The sequence below is a fragment of the Corvus moneduloides genome, chromosome 2 (genome assembly GCF_009650955.1).
Source record: "Corvus moneduloides isolate bCorMon1 chromosome 2, bCorMon1.pri, whole genome shotgun sequence".
NCBI classification, from domain to species: Eukaryota; Metazoa; Chordata; class Aves; order Passeriformes; family Corvidae; genus Corvus; species Corvus moneduloides.
The window spans coordinates 118131293-118152581 of record NC_045477.1 but is presented as its reverse complement, the minus strand read 5'-3'; the positions used below and the strand labels follow the sequence as shown (position 1 = coordinate 118152581).

Here is a 21289-nt window from a genome sequence, read left to right as displayed (position 1 = left end):
TTTAAATGAAAAGGAGAAATCAGGTTTCTCAGGATTTGTCTGTTCATTTATCTTTCTTTCCATTGCCTTTCTTTGTGTTTAGAAATTTTATACAGAGAAAGAAAAAAAAAATACCAACTTGCTTATTTGGGCAGTGTTAGTTTCCTGTAGTCAAATGTTGTGATTTCTTTTTTTTTTCCCTTTGATTTTAAAATTTTAAAAAAACTTGCTGTGAAATGAATCTGGAAAGCAGTAGGTAGATTAAAAAGGAATATACTTTAACACAGATAATGGAGCTCCCAGGAGCAGAGAGACTGGAAGCACAGGGAGAGAGGCACATGGAAGAAGGAATAAATCTCTTTGACTGTGCTGCTGTGAATGCTCAAGTCTTTCTGCATGTGATGTGAGTAAATTGCCAGCTGTCTTTAGTGCTCAGGAATAATTACTCCCTTGTCCTTGAGTCATTATGGAGTTGTTCAAGTCTATCTATACATGAGCAGGGTTTTTTCTGTTTCTTCTGATACCTCCAGAGTGAGCACTGCTTGGGAGCACCCCGTGGGGAGTGAGGATCACTGAGCTGATCCAGTGTAGTATTGCACGAGTTGTAAAGAGACTCTGTAGGATCGATGGGAGGGGAAACGTATTTTTGAATATCTGTGCTTATTGTGGGGGTTTTTGTCTTTTGGGGTTGTTGGTTGGTTGGGTTTTTTTGGGGGGGGTGGGTTTTGTGTGTTTTGTTTTTCTCAGTCTCAGGTAGAAGTTGTGTGGATGAATCATATCAGTGGAAGCAAAAGAGGATTTAGTAAAGCTGCCTGGTTTTACTTCCCTAAGACTTTTAACAGACTTACTGTCCCTAAGTTAGTTTTTGTCTATGGCTTTTTGTGTGCTATTGCTGTGTGCATTTTCTGCCTTTTTCTGCCTAAGATAGAGCTCAGCTGTGGTAAGTGTAGCTTTTATGCAGTGTTTATCCACTTGGAAGTTTCTGTTTGTGTGTTTTGCTGGATATGATTTTTAGAGCAGAGAAAACTTGGATCTGGTGAGGGAATTGATCCCTCTGTCCAGCATCCCTTAGAAGTTGTCATCCTGTGCCTAGCAGAGGTGAGAGAAGCCTGCTGTGCTGCCCTAAATAAACTTCCTTGCTGTGTTCAGAGAGGCTGATTGGTTTCATTGATAGAGCTGTAAACGAGACAAACCAGCCTGCTTTAAAGCCTCTGTGGCTAATGAATCAGTCAGGATGTTTTGATCTGTCCTATACAGTTTTCCACCTCAGCTATTCTTGACTATAAGGATCTGAACTTACACCATTATATGGCACACCCTTTTAATTTGGTTGTTGTTGCTTGATCCTGTAGCTGTTGCTTAAAGAAGCCAGCAGAAAGAGCCTGGCTGGGCAGTCCCTTGCTTTGTGTCCCTGTACCTGGTGTCCGGGTGTCCCCTTTCCTTCTGCATAGATCACAATGCCTGCACACATCTGATCCCCCCCAGAGCTGGTGTCCAGGTAAAGTTTCGCTGCTGTCCCTTGTCATGGAGTTCAAAACAAGTAAATGAACAGCAGCTGTATGGATCAGGGCAGCATGGAAAGGAATAAAGCGAGTTTAGAAGAGCATCTGTGTTGCTATGACCCAGCCTTGGCATCTGCTCCCATATTTCACTTGGGACAGGGGGTCACTAGGGATTTGTCACCTGGAAGAGTCAGACTGAGGGTGAATGTGTAGCATTTTTCTGGTTTATTGTCATGTGGCATTGTGTACTGATGGCACAGCTCAACACTGGTCAGAGTGTTGCATGGCCAGCTGGACCCAGGCGCCCTGTCTCTGATACAGGAAATTTTGTGCTTGGAAAAGTCATCCTTTGTAATCCTTGAAATTCTCAGTGACCTGAGAGAACAAAGAAAGTTGTCATCTTTTCCTCATAGCCCCGACTGCCCCTCTCCAGCCCCAGAATTGTTTCCTGCACAGAATTGTTTTTTTCTTACTCTATTTATTTTCTTCCACACATCTTCCACTAAAAGAAATCCACTTACTACGTACATGCTTTTACTTTATCTTTTTAGGCTGCTTTTACACGTTGTTCTTCATTATCGGTATGGTTTCTTTGTTTCCCTCTGTATCTTTTTCTGTACTTTCTCTTACTTTCTTTTCCTTCCCTTCCTCTTTTTCATTCCCCGGTCCCTTTGCACAGCCACCTCTTGGCTTCTCAAGTCACAAGCCAAAAGCAGAGGGTGTACGAATTACCCCAGGGATAAACCCATGTCTTATAAATCTGGGTGCAAACTGTAATTTGCCTCCAAGGAAAACTTGCAAACTTGATTTTAAAAAATGATTAGTTACTAAGACTGTCCTGGCCTTTGGTAAGTTGTTCCAGGGTGTGCTGGTCTTTGCTGAAGTGTGTGGCTTGTGACCTCTTTGTTTTTTGGTTTCATCCAGCATCTCTGTTTACTCATGTTGCTTCTCCTGCCTCTTCTATGGAGTTTTCTCTATCTGCTCTGTTTCCCCTAGCTCAAGAACTGTCCCAAAATCTGATGTGCGTGTTTTCCTCTTCACTATTTCTTCAGGACGTAATTTTTGTGCCTTTTGGGTAGAGTTACTGGCTGGTTTGAAAGCCACTGAGTGAATACTAGAAGACTGTTAGTATGGTTCTACTCTTCAGGCTGACTTTGGAGGAAGCAATGATCTCAAGTCATGAGTCTCACCAGGCTCAGGAATTTGCTGTGTACGTAGAGCCCTCCTTTGGTTTTCAGTGGCTCAGCATTTCGAATTAAAAAAAAAAAAAAAAAAATGCTGCTTTGCTTTTCCAGGTTCCTGTCAAGGCTTTTGTGAGGGAAAGTAGACCTTTTGGTCACCTGGAAAAATCTTCAACAGGACGCCTTTACAGGACTCTGTATTTTTATAATCTTCATAGATAGGCATAGTGTCATAGTTTTATTTGTATAACAGCAGTAAGGCCCTATTTGCTTTAAGCCTTGTTTTTTTGCAGGACTGGAAATAAGTCCTTGAGGCTGTTGGTTTTTCAGTTCATTAAGGTAGTGCTGGAAGATATATGAGGAGAACAAGTGCTTTTTTACCACCCTTCAGTTTGACAGTCACACCAAGCCTTTTCTGTGGAAAATTGGCGTTTGCCTTGGAAAGGTCATTCATGTGTTCAAATAACAGCATGCAGGAACAGAAAACCCTTTCAGAGCAGGCGTCCAGAGATGCAATAGAAGTTATCTGCTTGTCTCTTATTATACCTGTCACCAGAGAAATCTGGTGAATGAGTCTCCAGTTGCCAGCAGGAAAAAGAAGTTACAGTGAACAATAAGAGGCCCATGGGGAGTGCCCAAGGCATCGTCTTTCACACAGACTGAAAGCTCTTTTCTTCTGTGCAGGAAAAGAACAAACAAGTAAAACATTAGTCTGCTACTGATGGGACACATGTGAAGCATTAGGAAAAATTAAAAGGTCGGGTTACTTGCAGTTCTCTGAAGTTAGATACTTATCTCTGTGCTGACAGAATTGAGAGAAGGTTTTATTTACTTCCAAGAAAAAGGAGAAGACCAGTCAGTCTGGCATAGGAATATAAACCCACTTCTGTTCCTCAAAGTATAAAAATTGCTTGGTGGAACAGATTGTGTTGTGTGAAGAGCCCTTGGAGCATATGTACGTTTGCAATTGTAGTTTTTTGTTACATGGTTCATAGAATCATCATGGGAATGGGATGGGTTGCAAGAGGACCTTGAAGATCATCTTGCTCCAACCCCCTGCCACAGGCAGGGACATGTTCCACTAGACCAGGTTGCTCAGGGCCCCATTCAACCTGGCCTTGAACACTTCCAGGGATGGTTCTTTGCCTTTGCAGAGAGAGGAATAAAATTGAACTGCTGATTCTGCATCCCTTACCTGCAGCAGCCTCTCCTGGAGATGTTTTTGCCTATGGAAGTGAGCATGTATAGGGTATGGAGGTCCTACCTGGTGTGTTGTACTCTTATTTTATTCTGAGGATTTTTAAGGGTTGGATAAAGTAATTTTACAGAAAACAATTGAAGTTAATTTTGCATTTAATCTTTTGTAAGTTTAGTGAGTGAAGTTAACAATACAGACTTAAGGCCAGTGGACCTCAAGGTGCTGTAAAAACTATCCTCAGACTTGTTCAGGTTTCATGAAATACAGATGTGGGCGTGTGACAAGCACATCGCTTTTGGGTGCACATGGTTGCAGTTCTCTCAAGTATAGTACCATGGATATGTTTCCCTTGATATTTGCCATGTGTTACAGAATACTTTCTGTCTTGCTGTTACTTGCATGTGCAGTACCAAGAGCCCTGGGTTTTGCTGTGCCAGCATTTTGGAGTTGGAACGCCTGTGAATTTCGTAAGGGAATGTGCTTGTTCCTTTCATGCTGGAGGATGTGCTTGGCTGGGAATGAGGATTTTGGCCAAGAACACTGCACCAAAATGTTGCCACATGATGGGCTGCTCCTGCATCAAATTCAGCAGCTGTTTCCTCCTATTGCTGTCTTCTGCAGTGCTGTCCTCTGCCAATTCTCCCTTTTCTCCCTAAGGGGAATGCACACTGGAAAGCTGATTCATCAGCCCAGTGAAGGGCTGTGCTCAAATTAGTCCTTTCCCCAGGCTTCAGAGTACTGTCCAGACATGAACAGGAATGGATGGCACTAGGTATTAGTGTACAGCTCTGGTAAGGATTTATCCTGCGCGTTTTCTGAGGGTCCTGTTATCCCATTTGGAAGTAGAATAATTTCTGTCCCATTTTGCAATCAGCTGCCAGATCTGCTTAGTCTGTTCCTTTTTTTATTCCTTTCATCCCTGTTCCCCCAGTTTGGCTGTCCCCTGTTGTCCAGCCCCTATAAGAGAAGTGAACTGCCTGATAAAGAGATGTATTCCTTTTGTTCTGCAGCTGGTTCTTCTCTATTGGGGAGCCAACACTGAGGATTTACATCTAGGTGGTGATAATGTGAGTGCATGTGAGATCTGCTTTCTCTCAGATTTCAGTGGCCCAGTGCTTATGGCTGGAGAACAGGCCAGCCTGTACATATAGAGCAGGAGCAGAGAAAGCAAAGAAACAGAACAAGAAATTACTGAAAATTTATTTCAGTCTCTAATATAATCATAAAGGTTTGGGATTTCCCCCACACACTTGACTTAAGATACTGCTCCTCACATCCCTCATGTCAGGGGTGAGCCTGGATGTGAGGAGACCTTTCCTCTCTCCTTTGATATCTCCTTTCTGTAGGTTCTGGGTACTCATCCAGAGTAGTGAAGGACAGGAAGGGTCAGAGTAGGAGACATCTTCAGTGCATGTCTGAAGCAGAGCCCTTGTGTGGGAGCTGGTGATGCTTCATGGCAAGCTGGAAAAGGGAAATGTTTGGAAAGCAGTGGTTCAACAAAGCACTTGGTGGTGTTACTTGCTGTAGTGCTCTGACTGATGTGGGACCCAAGAGGACAATTCTGTTTAAAAAAAAAAGTCAAAAAAATGATCGTGAGGACTGGACCCTTGTCGTCCACCCTCCTTAGACCCTATTAGGTTACCCTCTGACTTGTTTTGGACCAGACTTGGCCTTCTGGCCTTTCTTTTAGCAGCACTGGTCAAGCTTAAGAGTAGACCTTCAAGTAGCAGTGGCTGCATTGCCTGACAGGGTGCATGCAAAGTGGAGTCCTGTCTCTTTGCCTTGAGCTCTTCGTGTGGCTTGTGAATCAGCACAGAGTCCACTGAAGAAGAAACAGGCTTCTACAGCAATTTGCCCTGAGCCCATGGGATTCATATCCTGAGAGGCTGGTTAATACTGTTACTCTGTGTTTGATAACCTCTGGGTGTTTGGATGTCATGTTTGGAGGAGGAAGGGGGGAAAACACACCCATGTGAAATGTTCAGACTCAGGATATTGCTCAAACTGGAAATCAAAGGACTGTATGGTGTGCTTTTCTGTCTTTATCAGTAGTTCAAATAGACATGCTAATCCCTGTTTTTTTCTAGTAGCTGTGGGGATTATAGCCACAGTGAGAAAGGTACATATTGTAAGCAAGATTGAAAATTTACCTGTCCATCAGATAGCTGAAGCAAAAGTTTATAAAGACAAACAAACCCCCAAGCAATAGAACTCTACTACAGTATGGCACATAATTCTCATAATGCTTTTTAGCAGAAGTCCTCTCTTCCCCTCAGTGCCAATGCTGGGCTATGGCTGGGATTTTGGAGCTGTTCTCTGTGGATTCTTCTCCACACAGGAGAAAATCCCTTTGCCAGGGAAGTTGGCTGGCTGCATCTGCTTTAACCCCATGTAGAGTGCAGTAAGAACAGACCAGGAGAGCAGATTTCAGTTTCATTTGCTTTGTCCACTTCATGTTCTTTACATCTGAGGTATCCTACTCCCTCGACTGGCTGCCTTTCCTGTGCATGTGCTGCAGAGCTCTCTGGAGGAAACCTGTCCCCTGGATCTCTGCTCCTTGGACTGTTGCTCCAGGAAGTGTCAAATTACCCTCTTCCCTGTTTCACAGGGATGATGCTAGAGTGTCATTTCCTTGTCAGTGGTGTCTGTGTAAGCCTCTTGTGGGAACAAACTTTATTTCTCTTCCTGCTCATTTGAGTGACCTATGCAACCTGCTGCCTGATTCCCTGCTTGATTCCCGAGATCAGGGTGATGTCGGGGGGGTGCGTGTTTTTCACCATCAGCTTTCCAGGAGCACACCCGAAATACCAGGTTCTCACCTTTCTGCACATCCTGTTGTTTGGGGAAGACAGAAAAGGAGCTTTCTCTCAAGTTTTGCAGCTGCTTTTTCTCTGGCCCGGTGAAGAAGCTTGGCCCAGTTGGATGCCATTCCTTTCATTATCTGAAATGATAAGGAATAGGCACAGAGTTTTGCTCTGACAAGAGGCACAGTCAAAGCCTTCTTCCACCCTGTGGTACAGCATCTCAGCTGTCCCTGAATGGAATTTCAGCAGCTCAGGCCTTGCTCAAAAGAGCGACTGTCACCTGTAAAGTCTCATGAACCTCAGTCCCTACAAGTGGTGAACTGATGTGGGCTGAGCAAATCTGGGTGTAGTTATGGTCAGGGTTTCCAAGGATGTCTTTCAAACCTTTTACCTCCATGCAGTGGGAGTTATCAACAAGGTAATCTGGGCCTGTGCCCTCTGTGGATCCCCAGGCAGCATGAGCAGTATTGATTCCAGACTGGTGCCTTGAGCAGGACCGCTGTTAAATAAACAGTGGGGGCAGTTCTTTGCTAGTCCTGCTGACTTCAGGCCATGGAAAGGTATTGCCAGGCCAGAACCTCGTATCTGGCCTGACTGAGGTGGAACATGCTGCCTGGGTCCGCCTGCACAAAAGGCTGGATGCAACTATCTGCAGGGCCTTGTGAGTCACAGGTGGCTGCTGTGGACACTGAGGATGTAATTTCAGCCTCCCACATCTGCCTCAGAAAGTTGCAGCCCCCAGCATGGGTCTCATCTAAGACGCTTGTCAACAGAGAAAGGCTGCTGTGATCAGTGTCTTGGAACAGACATAGTGGAACAGGGGAACAAAGCTTCGTGCCGTGACTTATGCACATGAGAACACTACTGAATAAAAAGCAAGAGATTCCTGATGGACTCTGAATCTGGTTAACTTGCCCTCCCCATGTTTTCATGCCTGTGCATGCACACATGTGTGCACTCTGTTCCTGGTGGCACTCAAACCAACCAACCTTTTGTCCCTGTTGATTATCCTGGGCAGCATTTTTGCTGGGCCTCCAACCCTTTGGATCTTGCTCATGTCCAGGTTTGTGCCTCTGACTCCTGTCACATTCCTTGAGGAGGCCTTAGGGGGAGTGGGCTTGAGGGAATTGGGACACTGCACTTGGAGTGGTGTCTGTGCTTTGCTGGGCTGGGGAAGGGAAGGCAAATTTAGCAAAACCTCTGTTAGCTGTTGCCATCTCAAGGCAGGAAGTTGTTGAGGGAAGGCAGTGGTGCCTAGAATTTTTAGGATGAGGATAGCCCCACTAGATAGAGTGAATATAACAAACCACCCAGGTGTCCCATATCCCAAGTGTGCCTATGGGGGATTTAGGCCAGGCTTTTTTGGAAGGCAGTATAAACCAACAGACCCATGCTTTTGTGCTCATAAAGGGGATTGATCTTTGTCTTGGGAAAGGACATTTTGTAGCAGAATGATACAAAATAAAGCTGAAGACAGTGGTGGTGTTCAGCAATGATGAGGAAGATGACAGAAGGCAGGGCAAATATTGAGTAAAGAGAAATGGCACAGAGGCTGGAGAGGCCTCGGTGGAAGGCAAAGCAGATTGCAAAGGATTGAGAGCTGCAGAACTGGTGGTTAATATAAAACATAAAAGTGCATGTCCTGGGTTGCAGTGTATTCTATTACCATGCTCATGAGCTGTTGAAACCAGGTGGGGCAGTGTTTCCTTGCCTCCTCCCCCCAGACTATCTTGCTGTTAATGGCCCATCATTGTCCTGCCGCCTGACTCAGAGATAACTCCCTCCGGACTATCTTCTGTTAATGAGCCTAATCAACACTTGGCCTCATGACTCGTTACCCCATTGTGAGATGCTCCACCCAGAGGGAGGAACCAAGCATCCCATCGTGGATATAATCTGAGACTCTGACCACCAGAGACAACCCTTCCCACTGGATTTCCAGAGGACAGGAGCTACACAGCCACCACTGGACTTCCTGAGGAAGAGCAGACTGTTTTACTACAGGATCACCGCTTCAGAGGACTGCAGCCACCATTCTACCAGACTGCTACCACCACCCTGCCTAACAGGGTGTCAGGTTGTACCTTGACTCTGTCAGTTTGACAGTGTTTTCTTTTACTTTTTTTTTCCTTTTCTTTAATTTCCATTAAATTGTTATTCTGACTTGGTGCCTCCCACTGGTTTGTTTTCAAACTAGTACAGTGCATTACTTAGAAAAGTGCGAAGGGTGCTGCTTAGCCCTCTGTTTAGCTACCACCTTTGATGCTGGCTATGGCTGGGACTTGGATGTGTTCTTGCTGGACTTCCCTTGTTGCTTTTTCCACCTTCTTATGGCAGGGGCAGATACTGGAGGTCGTATTGCAGTCTTAATTCCTCTGAAAGAAGCTATTTTTGTCCCTCATGTGTTCTTGATTACAGCATGGCTGTCCAAGGAGTGACCCCCTCGGTTGTTTGTATCCTTGGGAGCTTTGTGTTTGTGGCCTGTGTTGAGGAACCAGCTGGGGTCTGCAAGGTGTCTGCTCAGAGGAGCACAGAAGGGCACGTGAGCAACTGTAATTACAAATGGGTTACACCTGGCTGTGTGTTGGTCTTTCAGTGCACAGGTTGTATGTGGTCAGTCTGACACCCAAGTACTAAAAACATCCATAAAACAGCTGCATTTGGGCATTAAGTAGTAGAGGAAATGTGAAGATTTGCCAAAAGGCAAAACCCATTTGATTCACAGTGCACGTTTCTGAACAAACTTCTCTTGATGTGCTTATTCTGAAATTTAATCAATTTTGAAAAAGGGATTATCCAATTCACAAAAGATAGACAAACTGCCTCAGAATTTTCATGTGAACTAAACAGCTTTTAATCTAGGAAGTAAGAATAAAGTGGATGTGCTCCTTCTGCCACAGATGAACTTTTCTTAAGCAAATCCAACTTCATTTTGCTTAGTGTATGTGTTTTGTTGTTTGTTTTTAATAATCAGGATAAAAAGCATCTGATTTCTCACTAAGATTTTGCTGTCTTGCTTTGGGGTACTTTACAGTGATAAATAAACTATTTTTTTGTTAGTAGAGGAGGAGCAACAGTGAGAGAATTCCCTTTTTTGGTGAATTTTATGTGGCTATGATTAAGGGGTTCCTTGAATTCAAACTAGATATTTTCTTGTCTTCAGTTTTCTGCAGAAGACTAAAATGAAATCACAGCTGCATGGGAAACATTTTAGTCAGTAGGGAAAAGTATTTCACAACAAGATACGAGGATTAGGTGGGTTTGCTCAGTTAAAAGCTTTCAGAATAGCTTGTTTTAAAATTAACCTGGAAGTCATTCTGGCTTCCACAGTGCAGCAGTGATACAAGGTCTTTGAAGACAAATATACAAAGGTCAGTCTGAGATTGAGGTAATTAGCGCATGTCTGTTTTAAATTTTGAAAGTCTATAATTTTTTGAAGATCCATACTTTTACCTTGTGGAAAATCTCAGACTTGGATGATTTGCACTGTATGAAGGTAATAATAACCTGTCACTGACCAAACCTATTCATCTGATATCAGTGTGTGTGCTGAGCGTGGTTTCATACTCTGGAGTCCCTCAACCATCTGCTGTTTGCCTTGGGATCAGAGAGCTGCCCATGTGTAGGCAATGCCAGTCAGTAAAATACTTGGAGGGTATGGCTGAGTGATGGGACATGTTTGTCTTGTAGGTAGGGGATACCTGGAAGGAAGACAGAGTCCTTCAAGGTCAAAGGAGAGAGGTTTCAAGTTAATACCCAGAGGTCTGTATTGTCTTTCCCCACCCCATCCCTACTGCTTTTTCAATGAAGTATGTTGAGAGATCTAGCATAATACAAAAATTAAAATAACTGTGGGTAGATAACAGCAACCTTTCTAGAGCAGGAAATTAAAATACTGTTTGCTTCAAAATGCAAGTTTTCTTCCCAATTTTGTCAGTGTCTTAAACCCTGTCTTAAACTACTTTATTTTCTTTTTTCTAATGAAAGTTTACTGCAACTAGCAGAAGCTTTTGACACAATTCTGCTTTTCCTATTTATTTGACGTATCTCTTCCCACACAAATAAGCCACACCACACCTTTGATTAACTGTATCTTGTCCTTGAAAATAAATCTTCAGATAATTTGCATAAGTCAGAGGCACAAGGTTATTGGGGTAAATATATGGGAGGTAGAGGGCCAGGAGTCTTAGGGGCAAGAAGGTAACAGCTATAAGGAAAGAGAATAAGGAAGAGGTAAGTAGTCTCTTATAGTCTGAGTATCTGTTCCTGCTGACTTGAGGGTCTGTTGCAGTATGGTGTGTCCTGGAGATTGGGGTAGTGGTTTGTGTTCTTTTTAACAAGTAACTCACAAGGTGTCTTGAGGGTTTTTTGGGGGGTTTAGACAATTAGAAATACTTTAAAGTGGCAGTTTTTAAGCTTGAGTCTGAAGAGTGGCATCTAAGCAGAATGACAGATTATACTGAGGAGTTTGCTTTCTGTGTGGATTGGGTTTTTTATTGAGTTTGGGTTGTTTTAAGCACTTCTTTGGAACCGAGGAAGCATTGTTCTATGTGCACCCTTAAACCTGTGTGGTTGAATGGGTGGTGTGATGTACTTGTTGCAGTGCTCAGTAGCCAGGAGTCATAAAGGAGACTTCCCAGTAGAGTGTATTTTATGGTAATGCTTCGTCAGAGATTGTGCTTTTGTTAGAAAGACATAAAGGAATAAATATAGAACAACTCAGGTGCTAAAAATAAGCACTTGCATTGATGTCTACTTTTTTTTTTTCCCCCCTTTAAAAGAGACCTTTTGGGTATTTAGAAAGATGCATCATATCTGCTCAGAATCCTTTTGGCTGCAGTGATGTCTTGAGGGACAGACAAGTCAGCTGATCTTAGAAAATAGCTTATCTTGGTTTGATTGAAGAGTGCAGTGTGGGAATAGAGCAGATGCCGAGGAAGAGACTTGCTGTGGGTAATGGAATGAGAAGTTGGTTTAATTACTGCAGCTGTAGAAGCTGGGCATTTACGATCTTGAAGATTAGAAGACTGCTCAGCTCTTGTGTTTATGGAGAAAAAAAGGATACTAAATACTTCAGTCAAACCCTGAGATATATCATGAATCTCACTGAAAAGATGGTCCCTTGATAGGAAAGCTGCTTTCACTGAATGGCTTCAGTTACAGTCCAGGATATAGTAATTCTGGCATCCTTTTAACTGTGAGATGAGGGAATGAATAATCTTCCAAAAAGTCTCTAATCCTAGAAGCTGAGATTTTCGTAGTGGGAGAATGACTTGCTTGAAGTGGATTTTGAAATAATTCTCAATTTGCAGATGATCTGCTGTAGACACGATTCCTTGCACATACTTGGCCACTTGATTCCATTCCAAATAGTCCTCTGAGATCTCTAGTGTGAGAGTGAACTGGTGAATCAGTTAACACTTCTAAATCAGTTTAAGATTAGATTATTACTTCAGTGCTCTTCAAAATGTATGAATTCAGTGTCACACTCCTTTATTTACAAACTGTGCACGTGTTTCAGTATCCAGAAACACCGAGATCAGCCCAATCTCATCCCCATCGCCTGGTGCTGCCAGGGGTGGGTGGTGTGGTGCGTGGGGGATGAGGGGTCAGGCCTTCTGGGCATCTCACAGATTGTACAGCATCAGACAGATGCTGGTTTACCATGGTTGGAGGAAACCATTCCTGCAGACCATTCCAGGGCCATAATCTGTTCATCTATGGCCACCCTTTCGCCACGGATGAGCCAGGAGCACATCCCTCTGCCTTCGCAGAGGGGTTGCTGTGGCTGCTTCTCCCTTTGAACTTGAAAACAGCTCAGATGTAAACCGCAGTTTAGGCTTTAAAAGAGCTGGCACCTGCTTCAGTCACACTGGGCTGGGGTGAGCTGTGGCTCCATGCCAGCCCTGGCTGGATGCGAGAGTGCTCTGGTGAGGTTTTCTCCGCCTGTCACAGGTGGAGCAGCCCCAGCTGTGGGGAGGAGCATGGACAGACCCTTGGCAAGGCTGCTCCATGGGCTCCTGCAAGACTAATAAAACACCCATGCCGTGTCACCCTTTGATCACAAGCACTTTTGTCTCCTCAGCTGCATGCTCTTCTGTTTGACTTGGTTTCTTTTCCCCCTCCCCTCTGCTTTTAATGAAATTTACCTCTCGCTGTGTTTGACCAAGGTAGGACAGTGTAAAGATAATGCTTCCTCTTAGGAATTAATTATATTGTTATTTCAGATTGCAAGCCTCGTCAGGCTTCTGGAAATCTATTATTTGTGTATATTTCTGATTAATCATAAATGCTATTAATATGGTATTAAAAAACTGTCGTTGTGTAAACAAGGGGAAAAAAGACAGTTCAAAAGTCCAGTGTACAGGTTCTCCTAGAGAGGATGAGCTAGGCTTTCTCTGTCTCCACTGTTAGCTCTGTTGAAGATTGTATTTTTAATTTTTTTTATCATTATTTTATAATTAGACACAGTTCCCTTGTATGAGTATGAATATCTATAGTATGAGTATGCAAATCTACAATTTTTCTGAGAGCCTGAAGAGGTGATGCATTCAAAATTATCAACTCATTCACTATGAAATGCCTTCACCCATAACAAAGAATAATATTATTTTTCTCAGGATGCAGATGCATTTAACTGTTCTTTCCTTGTTTTGTTTTGGAATGAGATATGGTTGCAAATGTAGCTTGTTTCACTGTTGCCTCTTCAGATCTTACCTGCAGCAGTTCAGAATTTTAAAGGTTTCTTTAAAAGACTTTTACTTCCTTAGTGCAGAATGCTAAGGATTTTGGACAGGGAGCAAACTTCATTAGTTCAAGTGCTTTATAATAGATTTTATTTCTGAAGTGCTCTTCATTAAAGTTCTTAACTAGATTGCCATTCTACAGCCTTTTAATTTTGCTCGAATTTGAATCATGAATAGCGAATAAACAGAAATATTGGTAGTTTGTTTAATCTAACCCAGGGGAGTAAAATAACTCCTGAGGAGGAGGATCCCTGAGCTACAAACAGGTTTGTACCTAGTGTTGGGATGTGACTGTTTCTTGGATGATGTCCAGGGTGAGGTGGACGACAGTGAGGCAGGCCAGGGACAGTGTTGGGGGATATTTTTAGCCAAGCCTGCTTGACTTGTGACTCTGGTGACAGCCTCTTGCTAAAGGGGGCTTAAAGTAGACTGGGAAGGTGTGTGGGTGAGCTCAAATTGACCTGAGTCTGGAGTTTTAATCCTGTTGTCACTAATGCTTCACCTGCAAGTTTTTGTTTTGGAACCTTATGGATTCGAGGCTGATAAAGGAAAGGTCCGAAGACTCGCTGCAATTCTCAAATCCTACGAGGTAGCTCCTTCCTGCTACCTTTGCCTGAGAGTTCCTAAGGAAATGATTAATTTGGAGAAACTGGGAAGTCTGCTTGTGGAACATCAGAGCATGAGAGTTAATGATCGATTGCTGCTCATTACTGGGTTATTATGAAGAATTGTGTTTAGAATTTCCTTTTTTTCTGACTGAAGTCCACTTAAGGACCTGCAGCTCTAAAAGCTACCTATAAATCTATTGCACACCAAAGAAAATGTCACAGCAACAGGAGAAAAGCTGGTGCAGCACCTGGGGGCAGTTCAGCCCCAGGGTTTGGGGCAGGGCACAAAATGAAGGTGGCAGAGGACCACTGTAGTGAAAGGGATGTGCTGTTACAAAGGGCAGCCAAAGAAAATGAGTGAAGGATGTTTGCAAATGATTTTTTTGTTTGTTTTTAAGACTTGAAAAGAGAAAGAGCAGGAGAAATTAGGAAGTTAAGCTTATCCCTTACACAAGAATGATCTGCAGGGTATGAGTCTCACACTCACTCCACTCAGGTCCCTCTGTAGCATTTAAGTGCTGATTACAGCACCTCTCCTTGTTTCTGTGAAAGGCTGCACTTTACATAGCTCTGTGTTCTGCTGTTGCCATAAACATTTTCTATAATGGGCTTATTGTAAGCAGAAGAGTATTCCAGTGTTTAAAAGAAAAAAGCAATCCCTAGAATTAATCTGAACATGACAGACTGACATGATACATGGCAATAAGAAAAAAAAAAGTGTACAATTAATGGTCATTTACAAAATATTTTAGGTCCTTTTTCAGAGCCTACTTCTTCCCAGGAGTCAGCTTAGGCAATTCTTGTGTAAAGTATGGATGAGCTTGCATCAACATTCAAGATGTATTCACAGTTTAAATTTCATTAATAAACCCAACTAAACCCCCAAGCATTCCCAAACACAAGAAAATGCAAAAACCTTGCCTAAGCCTGCTCAAATTCCCCTCTAACACTTACTCTCTCATGCTGTTTTTCATGTAGGCCTTTAATCAAGGATAAGTCATGGGAAAACCTCAGAGGTAACCAGGCTGTAAAAAATTGCAAGGCTGTAAGAATTTACTCTTGGGAGTGAACCTGTCTGGACTGTATCTGGGATTACATTTCCCAGGACAGGGCACACTTCACTTGGTTCAAAGATGTTCTGCCCTGGTTGTTTAGGGCAGCTGTGTCTTTCCCAGCTCCATTTTCACATGGCCATGGTTTTCTGACCTGTATTTGAAATTCTGTCTCAGGGTGAGATAGCGCTCGGTATCTCACTGCATCTCACTGTAGTGCTGTACCAAGTTAACTTGCTGAGGACCTACCCTGTTTCTGGTCTCTATCAGCAGGAGAATTAGAGCCTCTTTGAGTTATTCAAATTTGAGTTTGAATAACTCAACCTCTTCAAATCTGCCCAGGGTTGTGTAGCAACCCTGCTGCGATGACCTCAGACATCACCTCCTTCTCCAGGTGTTGCCGGCCACTGTAGAAAGGACCATGTGCAGCTGCTTCAGCCCCAGCAGTACACAGCTGGAAAATTACAGTGCACTTTGCCTATAAAAATAAATGAGAGTCATGATAAGAACCCACCTTCATCAGGGGGTTAAAGTAACACTCTGTGCTGTGGATTGGAGCAGCTGAGGTGCAGGCTATGGAACAGTGATCTCTGGCAGAAGGCTGGGATGGACAAGAGGGGGCAGTAATGTTTTAGGCTGTCGCAGCTGACCGTGCTCCAGGATGTTTTATCCATCAGAACCCTGGCTCCACAGGTTAGAGACAGGGTTAGATGAAACTGATGGGCTGCTGGTGCTCAAGCTCTCCTGATGAGTGAACACAGAACTTTGTGGAATTATGAGGCCACAGGTGCATTCACCCATTTCATTCTTGCTTATCTTGTCTTAGAGTTCCCTCTAAGGCTCAAAACTGAAGAGTTTGGTTGCAAGTTGCAATGGAAAATGAATTGCTTTGTTTGCTGAAGAAGTCTAATTTCCATCTTGGAAAGGAAAGAATTTGTCATTGGTCTATCTAGGTCAGTAGTCTGGCTTATACTGGATTTCCTTACTAAAGGATCTACAGTCAACACAGTGACTGGTATTTTCTCTGTCATTTCTGTGTCATTCAGGATTCCAGTTCTCTTTTCAGTCTACTTACACCACTTCTGACAGCTGTGGCAAGAAGGTTCACAGGTCAGTTATGGATTATGAGGAGGGAAACTGCTCTGACTGATTGTTGTGCATCCATCAAAACTTAATGACGGCTTCTCTGGTTTTCCTACTCTGAGTGAAGACTTCTTTTTCTGAAAATGCCTCCAAGTCAATAATTTCCAATTGTCTTTAGGGAAGTGTTCAGTTTTTAGAGGCTCACCTTCTCAGAGCTGATGGTCACAGTTGTAGGATGGTAGCAAGAAGGAATTTCGTGAAGTCATTCTGTCGGTGATGGATGATTCCATAAGACACTGAGAGAGGGGCATGCCATGAAATCAGCTTCTTTATCTAGGGAGAAATTTAACTTGTGATTAAAAATACATTATCATTTCCCCCCCCCTTTTTTTTCTTGACAATATTCTGTCAACATCAGGTTATTATATAGAAAGTGGCCTTTAGAGAGGGAACCAAACTGTGGAACCAGGGGAGCCAAGGATTCAAAGATACTGGTACTTCCTATAGTGAGGAAGAAAGCTGACTAGAAAATACTTTCAGTAGTTTTAATAAATTATTTAAGAAAAGAGAAAGAAGGGGTGGAGGAAATAAAAAGGAATGAAATGTTCTCCTTGTGAGATGATGCTGAAGACAGAATTGTGTGTGGCCACTTCTGTGTCTTGAGTGTTGGAGCACTGAGAATGTTTTCAGAGCTGTGGTATCACAAGGTAGCTAATGGAAACATGGGTTTGAAGGTTATATTGAACTCAGTGCAAGGTACTGTGCAAGAGAGAAACTCTGTAAGGGTTTAAGTGCGTGCACATTTATATTTAATTATGGGACCATTTTGAAATGGAAAAATACTTGTATGTGTATGCTTAAATGGGACTCTCATCCTCAATGTACTGTCTAAATCTGTTTGTTCCATTTTAGAAGACATCAGAAAAGCAATTTGGTACAGCTTGCAGTGTCCAGTACATGGTGTGTTTTATATATATATAAATACTTTTTTTTTCAAGTGAGAAAGATGAGGATCCTAAGTGGGAAGAGCTTCTCTCCCATTCTTTGAGGCTCAAGTACCTCTTAGCAGGCACCAATAAACAGTGCCAGACCAAAGCTTGCTTTCAAATCCTGTTCTCTTGCATAACACTGCTGTGCTCAGTCTTGAACCAGAAATTATTCTCTGACCAGTTGCACTCTTTCATTCTGAGAACTTTGACCTCAGTTTTAACAGTTTTAGTAAAATGTCTTCATGAGAATTGCTGTACACAGGCAGTGAAAAAGGCAAAGATCCCTTTGATAGCCCATGGAGGGAGTGTTCAAGAATTGCTTCAAGACCAGAGAATGTGCTTGTTCCAAGGAGCAGCTCAACTTGGGTCGCATTGGTTTTAAGGATTCCTTTGTTGTGGGATAATGAGAAGCAGGATGAGATAGTGCTCGTGACTTGCTGAGCTTTTTAATGAACACTTTTTATTGCCATAGTTGCATGTGCAGATTGTAATGAAAACAAAATGGCTAATGTTATTATTTTAAATTTAACATTATTTGTTTGTCATATAGGTATGGAGGAATGTTATGGTAATTTTTTATACTTTAGCCTATAGACCAGCTTCCCCCCGGCTGTGTAACTCTCAGTACCAGCCTCCCCCACCAGCACTGAGAACTGAGCCAGCTGCTTTTGGTGATACTTTCTTAGACCCTTTGATGAATATTTAGATGGACAGCTACAAAAATAGTTGGAGCTAAGGAAAGCAGGTAATGTGTCATAACAGGGCCTCCTTAAGCATGTAGATTTATTGTCACCAAAAACTCTCCCAGAGCTTTGCGGTTCTGAAAGGTTCAAGCCTGAACTTACTCTTGACCAGCTGATACCCGTTTGTTCTGGTTTCAGCAGCCTTTTTTGCCTGAAGTGGTTTATTTCCCTTCCTCATGGTTATCTCTACTGTCTTACAAGGAGCAATTGCATCCCTATCCTCTGGCTCCAGTCTTTATGGCCATGGTGCCTGTGGTGTTAACACCTCAATGCACCTTCATGTTCAGATTGCTTCCCAGCTTTGTCATCAGCTGCCGTAATTACTCTTTTTTTTTGTAGGTAAGCCATTAATCAGTTAAAAATGAACCAGAAGACTGATTTTTGGGGTTTGTGTTTTCCTCAGTAACTTCCAAGGAGACTGCAGCTTTTTCTTTCTGTGCTGTCAGGCACCATCTCTTTTGGGCAGAATCTTTACTGCTGTCAGAATTCCTCTGTCTCCAAGTTTACACTTTTAATATTGAAAAGTATGTTTGTTGAATATCCAGATAGCTGAGACTTACTTGTATTTATTTTGAGCAAACTCTCTGTAACCAATCTGTTCTATTATGATCTCTTTGTAGCTTCATGTTCTGATTCTTCTTGGTCAGTGTTTGCTGAAATCTCGTGCTGTGGATGAGCTCTGTAGCCTTTCTTATATGTGGCAAGTCAGACTGGTTCATAGAAGTACTGGCACTGAAGTCCTGAAATGAATCTAACTCTTCTGCATTTTTAGAGGTTTGAATACAGTTGACTTCTAATTGAGTGTGGAGCAGTTGCATGTGTTGGTCTTGTTGGATGACTTAGAAGACAAAATGTTGCCTAAAAAACAGTGTATATTTTTCAAATGTTTGCCTGGTCATCTGTTTTCCCTCTGTTTAGTGGCAGCAGTGGAAGATACCCTTTGTTCCAAAAGCCAGGAAATGTGTTTTGACATAAAACTGGCCTTGGAAAATGTCTCAGTCTGGATGGACTGGCATTAACTGTCTGCAGAACTAAAGCTGAGCTGGGTGGGTAGGAGCTACCAGGGTAACTGGTGTTTCCTAGTACAGTTTGGTTTCTACAACACAATTTTGGCTGAAGTAGGTTGGAATTGAGCAGTTTTCCAATGGCATCATGTCCAGGGTCAGTATGTACAGTATGAAACTACCTGCCTGGTCCCCATTTCTGTTCCTCTGATAACATTATCCACAGAAGTCTTTAAGTGTCTGAAGGTTTTATCACTGGTTACATCCCTTGGCAGGTACCTTCTGGGCTCTAAATAAAACATTTGTATTTGCAGACTTTGCATCTTGGTTAAAATAAGTTGTAAATTAAGTGATTTGTGTGAGAGGAGCACTCTTTGTTCTAACAACTTGCTAATGGAGTGGTGGGTTGTAGAAATGCTTTATGTTAGCTTTTGTGATACATTAATTTTCTGGGCACATGTTTGAAGAATATTTTTTTCATCTATTTTTTTAAGGAAAAACAGATAAATCTGAGTGTCTTTGGGGGTTTACTCATTTTTGAAGTTTGGGTTGTAGATTTCTGCATGAAACTTTCATGGTGTGAGGCTTGTGAAATTAGACAACATGCTTTTAAACAAGCCACCTCTGGGTAAAGTACATCTCTAATGACTGAGACTAAATTATGTGGCAAGTGAGCTTGTGTCTGAAGTAAATCTCCAGTTCAGTAATCTAAAATTAAATAATGATTAGCTTAATTGCTTCAGGATCATAAAAAACACTCTTAATAAAATATAGGGATTAAGTGTGTGTTCTGAGAGCAGATAATTGCTTCTGCTTCATTTTCAGTAACTTCTCTCAAGACAGGGTTTGGAGGTAAGAGAAGTAAAATAACCTTTTGTTATGCTGATTAGTAAAGCTAGGAAAAGTAGGCTAGTTGTTGTGTATGCAAGCCCTTTCTCCTTTCTGAATAGAAGCTGCAATTTCTCTATTAATGGTAAATTTAGAACACTTGCTTTTAATTTCATAGGTATGTGCCAGTTAGTTCCTCTGAAAGCAATAGCAGTTGGTACCTGTGGAGCTGAGTGTAGTAGTATATGTGTGAAGAAGGATCAAGTAGGTTTTTTTTTTCTCCAGGGAAAGGAAAAAGGCTCATAATTTTACTAAGAAGTGTTTGAGTTATTCATTACCTGGGTTGTTAGCTGCTTGTTTGCGTTGCATTTTGCTTCTAAACAAAGTATTTTTACCTTCATTCATTGGAGAATGTCTTTTTTGCTTATAGGCAAATGAGAAAGCAAATCTCTTGAGACATAAGCAGTGGTACTTCCCTGGAGGGAGGAGATGGGGATTCTCCTGTTGCTCTGAGTGTTGCCAGGTGCCAGAAGTGGTCCCCAGTGGTGGTGGTAAGAAAGAAATCTTCCCCCACGTTTCTGTATTTGCATTTTGTCTGTAGCAATATACTTTTGGGGAAAAAATGGGCGTGCAAATCCTGTTCTTTTCCTAGAGCTGCATGAACTGCTGGGAGAGGCGTCAGAAGTCTCCCACTCCGAGAATTTTAGTTTAGGAATGAAATCAGCACTTGAGGTTCTTGCTTCTGCTGTCTCATGTATGCTGTATCTGTTGGTAATCATTGCAGCAGAGATTTAACCATAAATAGACCTCCGTGGGACTCTAGAAATATTAATGTCTCCTCCTTCCTGTAATGTAGAAGAAGGGGAAATATGTGCTTAGAGTGCTTGAAGAACCTCTTTTATGGGGTTCATAGAAATCTCATCAGTGCTGACTGGGGTCATCTTAGGCTGCCCTTAATCTGAACATCTTTAAATTTTATCCAATAACGGGGTATGAAAATGTTAAGTATATCAGCAAACTTCCTACTTTTTGCCCTTTTTTTGTAGTCTGTCCTACAGGCAAAGTGGAAAGCTGCTGAGACCCCACTGACACAGCAGCTGAACAGTTTTTTTCAGGACAGGATCTTAAAACCTGTAGTTAGTGTCAGATGTTGACATTTTAATTATGATCTCTGATACTGTGCCCCTTCATGGGCTATTAGTAGATCTTTTGGTAAGAAAATAATTTAATCTTGGTGATTTTGCAAAGGCCTGGATTATTGCTTTATTATTCTATGACTTCTCAAGGACTATTGTAGGACAAGAAGTCTCCCTAAAAATCTTGATTTCTCAAAGCTGTGATTCATAAAGCAGCATGTACAGGATCAGCCACAATCTGTGTTCAGGGCATGTATTGACCCTGTGCAAAGTTACATCCGTTTAAGATGTACATTTTCCTGCTGCAGAAGTGAAAGGATTGATCCCAGCTCATTCGGTGGGCAAATAGACACTTCCTGCAAGCCCAAAATATGCCTGGGTCAAAAATTTTGCCCCCAAAAATTAGCTATTGCAGCTGAACCTGGCTGACTGCCTG

At 42.4% G+C, this 21289-nt stretch overlaps 1 protein-coding gene across 8 annotated transcripts in view; it reads left to right on the top strand.

Moving 5' to 3' along the window:
* The window catches only part of AGPAT3 (1-acylglycerol-3-phosphate O-acyltransferase 3), an 89107-nt gene that overhangs the window by 18657 nt on the left and 49161 nt on the right, over nucleotides 1–21289 (top strand). For 2 of the 8 annotated variants that reach the window (XM_032100997.1, XM_032100996.1), the window contains exon 2: nucleotides 20148–20268. The exons of 3 other annotated variants lie outside the window; for them this stretch is intronic. The gene's annotated coding sequence lies outside the window, so the exon portion shown is untranslated. Of the gene's footprint in view, nucleotides 1–266; nucleotides 383–12753; nucleotides 12835–20147; nucleotides 20269–21289 lie in introns of those variants that run through there. 3 more of the 8 variants (XM_032100998.1, XM_032101000.1, XM_032101004.1) reach the window with 3 other exon arrangements.